Consider the following 6000-nt stretch of genomic DNA (forward strand, 5'->3'; position numbering starts at 1 on the left):
CAGCCTTCAGTTATCTTACAATTTTACAAAAGAGGAAAAAATTTCCCCAGGTCACAAGTGAGAGGAGTAGGGTGGGGACTGTGAAGCCAGGCAAATTATTCCTCCATATGGGGCAGGACAGCCTGCAGGGGGATAAACTTGGACACAATCATTCTAAGGCTTTTACTATAGATTTATTGCATGAACTTGGGCAGTTAGCTCCTGGTGTTTTGTTTCTCTTATCAACAAAACCAGGGATAAAGTCAGCATTTGCTAAAATAGAATATACAGTTGTTATAAAACAGACAGCAAGTATAATTTAGATTCTGAAAATTATTGTTGAGTTCTGTGAAATGAAGGGAATCCAAAACTGGAAACATTACACACATGACAAGCAAGTCTTTGTGTAATAATCACATCTGTGTCACTACTTCAGAGGGTTTTGACCTTGTGCTAGAAAAGTTACAAACATATTTTGACTTCTGGAAGTGACATATGCACTGCAGAACTGCCTGTTATAAACCACAACAATATTAAACTGTCTCTCTGTGTATCCATCCTCCTCCAAAGCCAACACAAGGCTTAATTTTCCAGCTTCTCTTTGCTATTGATGTTCATTCTCTCCCTCTCAAGACCCCTTATTTAACCTTGCAGGCAAAAGGAAAGGAGTTAATGCAACTTCTATAACCTGAGAGCATTTTGAGTTACTCAAGGTGACTCACTTTCCATGAATTTAAAACAAAGTCTTAGTCAAGTGACAGATGCCAGACAACAGTAAAAACCCTACATTTAAATCCAAGTGCCTGGCTCTCCCCACCTCCTAAATGACTGCCCAGCAGTGCATATTAATGGCTTATCTGCACAAGTTATTCACCAACCTGACGAAGCTTTCTTGCAGCTCTCTTAGTTTCTTTCCTTCGTTTTATTGTCTTCTTCAGCCTCTCCTTCCCCACAAAGTCTTTTCTCTTTTCCCCCATTTTCTCCAATACTTTTTTTCTTTCTAAACCATTTTCTTCCCTTCTCTGTCTCCACCCTCTCTGAGGCTCTGTTCCCTTATCTCCTTTTCCTCACTTCTGTATCAATTTCATCCCCAGTGCCAGATGAAGTTCCTAGAATTGCTCAGGAGCAGACTTTGCCCCTTTTGTCTGCCTGCAGAGGAGGGAGCCTTGCAGCTGGAGAATGTGCAAGCAGTGCATTCTTGTCTGTGCCCTTTGCTTGATTTGCCCTTACATCTGGGCTCCAGCAGCTAGCTGAAAGCAATCAGATCCTTTCCCAGGCCACACCAAGTGTTCTTGGGATACCCTAGGTGAAAACCATCTACAAAATTACTCATCAGACACTTCAAAACAACAAAAAATTGCTAAGAAAGGAGACTACTTACAAATAATGTGGGTCTTATGCTTGAGCAAGTAAGGGATGTCACACAGGCTATAAATGAAAGGTAAGTTTTTGAGTGTAGATTCATGAACAAGGTTCACAGGTAAATTACAAATATAAACAAGTTATTTAATATTTCAACATTGCACAAGGTTGTTAACATTCTAAATATGCCTGTCAAGTTGTGTCATCCCTACCTCATCTCAAATGCAAAGGCCTGCCATAACAGAACTACCAGCTCCACACTGTAGGTGATACTCCCTTATGCTGGTGTCATGAACAAACTCTCTCAACCACTAGAACAGGATGAGGCTTTCTCTGTATGCTCATGCTCTTAAGATTCCTGCACCACTTTGGGGTTTTTTTGCAGGAAAATAGAAAAAAAAAATCTAGCAGCTGGTGTGTGAAGACAGTGCATGTACACCTATGTACAGGCACACAGAGTCTATTTTATGTACAACACCATGATAGACTCACTGCCTTTATAAATGCATTACTTGGGTTCACCCTAGACTAACAGTAGACATCAGAACATCCTCAGAAGAAAGGGGTCTTTCACAGTCCAGTTTCTGTCTTTGAAGTAGCTCAGGTAACACTGTACCTTCTCAGCAGATGAGGTTTTCAGTGTTATTTCATTCACAACAAGGAAGCCAAATCACATACGGAGAAAAGGCCATACAGAGTAGGCACAGTCAAAGCTCTGTCATTGTTATCCAGGTTCCAAGGCAATGGGTGCTCCCTGTGAGGCTGGAAACCACACACATTCCTCTTCTTGAGAGACTACAATGCACCACTGGAGTCACAAAGCAGTTCATTACCCACGCAAAACTAGAAATATACAACCACAATATAAAGAGAGACGTTATTTGTAAAGTATGTACCACATAAAATACACATTGGAAATTAAGGGGATCTATTCTTTCAGGGAGGAATTATGGTGGGCCCAGGTAAGGTAAAAAGGAGAGGAACCCATACTGTACAGAAGAGAGAGCCATATAATCCAGCCCTCCATGTGAGAGAGACAGCCAGTACTCAGGGATCGGACATCATGACTCGCTGTGCTTGGCTGCAGGGGGATGGAAAGAGACCTCTGCCAAAAAAAAAGACATGTGGAGCAGCAGCCAAATTTCAGACTGCTATTAACTTGTTTAATGATGGAAGAGAGATGAGGAGAAAGACCTGCTGCAGCTCTTTTATAAAAACAATGTCACAATACTTTATGTAAAGGATGAGGACTGCAGCCAGCAGTACTTAGCCAAATTAATTGAGATCTGGAAATAATAGTATAACATGAAGTTTAGTACTAGCTAAGCAGTTAGCAAGCTGATTTCTAGAAGCACTGACTGGCCCATGTCCATTTTAAAAACTTCCAGCAAAGTACTGCTGCAGTGACAAACACAAATGAAGCAACAGACATATTAATTTCCCTTTCTTGTGTGCAGCTATTCAGCTTTCCTGGGCAGTGGCAGCGAGTGTTCATAAAGCAACTTTCAAACAAGTGTTTTCTATTAGAAGAGACAAAGAATTTCCCATCAAAGTTCCAAAATACAATAAATTATTTACCTTCTAGATGATGCTGATCTATTTCACCAGCTAGTTTGGTGAATTGCCATTTCTACTTGAAAGCTTAAGGAGGCAATGGAAACAACCTGAAGTACAGCCATACACCATTAACACCTGACAGCACCACTCCTTCCACCTGCTGAAGAGTTGGGTAATTAACGTAGAATGTGTTACTTCTGTCAAAGCTACCCCCTACCAGCAAGATACACACATATATTCCACCTTCAAGCTCTGTTTCCACTTTTTATCTTTCAGGGCACTGTAGAAGTTCTTCTCTTATACAACACCAAATGACAAACATCCTTACTTCTACCAACTCATTTTTCCTGATTATAATGGCACCTTTTTCTTTTTACAAACAGATTTGTGTGCTGAACACTAACAACTGTTTTTCCCTATTAAATGAATAAATGAGCAAAAGTAAAGGTGAAGGACACAAAAGAAGAAGCAATCTATACGACTGACAACAATGAAGAGCTGAAAGACTCAACACTTTTCTCTAAGATAGTTTAGAGATTTTATCCCTATGCTCTTACTGAACTGAAGGGTTGCACCTAGAGCAGGTGCTGTTCAAATGTCATCAGCAGAAGTCCAGCTGCAATTCAGTACAGGACATACACAAAACCAGTACCAGAAGGCTTAATTCTTTACTCTTTACACGTAATTATTTATACTTTACACGTTTATGCTTTCCCTCCTTTGTAGCTGCCAGTTATTTGCAGACTCTTAACAGCAGCTGAGCCAACTTTCAGGACACTCCAACACAAGCCAGATTTAGTATAACTGGAATATAAGGTGCTGATACATCCAGAGCAAGATGTGATGAAAACCAACAGACCTCACTGAATTCACCCAATTTTTCTTTTCTGTGAGAATATTCACTTCTGGTACAAAAAGTCAGTTGAAGTTCAGCCAGAAATTTTGGGTTCTGTGGGACTTTTTTACAACAGCAACACAACAGCTTTACTGCAATGGCTGCGTCATCCCAGCATCCCTGAGTGCAAGGCTCACAGGCTAGAGTGAACCCTAACGCACCTCAACAGACCTGCCACCCTGGCATTCTGTGTTACAGATCCAGAGGCAGCAATCACTGCCCAGGACAGAACACCACTCCACCCGGCAGCCCCCAAATGGCAACCCTGGTTACATCTGCCAAGATACCATGGTTAATTCTGCTCAATCTAGCTGATGTAGGTAGAAAAGATTTAACTCTGAAGGGAGCAGCTTTGTACTCCGTCATGAGACCGCAGCATAAAGCATTTTTTAAAACTTTGCCTTTCAGAGGCAACATTACTGGCAACCCAAAAAAGTATGGTAAAAAGACGGTAACTTCATTAAGTTCCCCAGAGCCATACATATTCAACACAGCAAGCAACTCAGACTTCAGAACCATTGTGCCTGCTGCTGAATAAAACACATCTGGAAGTCTCTAAGTGATCCCACTGAGCGGTATAACTGAAAACAGAATTTGGTATTGCGTCTTCAAATCTTAACTTCAGAATCTTTAAAAGACCATCTTTTCAGATCTGACTGTATTTGCCTCAGATATTGAATCAAAAGCCCTGATGAAATCCAGCACCAGTGTGTTTCATCAGTCAACAGGAAGTCTCACAGAAGACTCATAGAAGTGGCGGATGATTTTTGTCACCCTACAACTGAAGTCTCAATGTTTTAAAGACAGATTGAATAAAATACAATGTGAATACATGAGGAGTAATTAAATGCTATATTCTTAAGATAGCAGTTTAAGATTTGTTAGTAACACATTAAAAACACCACTCTCATCTAAGGAAACAGACCATCGATTTCAGATTTGCCCCATCAATTTAATTCTGTTTTGTTTCTGTGTTCTTGCAGCAAAAAACCAGCAGAGTAAAGCATACTTTTAACAGAATTTCATTTATAATACTCCAAGATGCAATAAGACAATGCAATAGTTTAGCTGGTACCTGAACTGAAATATACCCTCTTCAGAAACAACTACTCAGCACAGTGTCCGGTTAGAGCCCAAACCAACCATGACAGTTCCTTGTAGGTTTCCACCAAAACTCTATCAGTGTTCTGCATACTGTTTGATAATGGGCCAAATTCTGATCTCTGTGCCCAGCAGACATGACCATGCAAATCTGTTGGTGGCGCAGTTGTAAGGATGCTTTGGGATTTGATAAGGGCTGATGGCATGTACAACATTTGTGGGAAGTCAGGAGAGACATGTAACTTCTTCTACCCTTTCTGTAAGCTGATTGTAAAAGCACTTCAAATCTAGTGATGTAAAGAAAACAACTCACATTTGGTGTACAGATAACTAGGAACTGGGAACTGGCTGCTGTCCTTAAGCACAGCAGTCACTTTAGCACAGCTGTCCATTTGTACTGGGCAAGAGCCCTTAGAAAATGGGAAATGCCCACTAACTTTATGGGAACACAGTTGCAGAATTGCTTCCTGTTTTATGCAGAGAGAATGTATTACAGCTAGGCACTGCCGTGAGGTAAACTTTGATAAGTGATGACTTTTCACTTACAACTTTCCCTCTACTTTGGGAGCTGTGTTGTCTGAAAAACTAGAAAAGGAAAATATTTACCTGAATTAAATGATTCACAGAAATTATATGTTTAATCATCTAAAGAGTCATATAATGCTCATAACACGTATCTTTAAGTCCAAAGGAATCTTAATATCAAAGTGGCTAATAAATGACTCATAAATGCCTAGTGATTTGAAAAGGCTAGCGGATATTTCACTGTGAACCCTAACAATTTGCCATCTATGCCTGATCAGCTGAGGACTTAGGTACATATATGTAAAGGGAGGAGAAAATACAGTTAAAATAGTGTGCTAACAGTTTACAGTCCTGTAGTGCTATTCCACTGATGGAGAGACACGGGGCATGAAGCCTCATGCAATGCATTTCAAAAGCGAATGCAAGTAGGAAGAACAGGGTCTGTGTTTCCGTGGCATTTTAGGCTTCTTGCGTGGGGTTTCCAGTGGAAATCACCGGGAGCGCACACGCCTCTCGGTAGCGATGGTGACGCCCGGGCTGTGCAGGACCGATACCTCACGTGGCTGTCACACACCGGGGAT

This window comes from Corvus brachyrhynchos, unplaced genomic scaffold, assembly GCF_000691975.1.
Source record: "Corvus brachyrhynchos isolate BGI_N302 unplaced genomic scaffold, ASM69197v1 scaffold1337, whole genome shotgun sequence".
Lineage (NCBI taxonomy): Eukaryota > Metazoa > Chordata > Aves > Passeriformes > Corvidae > Corvus > Corvus brachyrhynchos.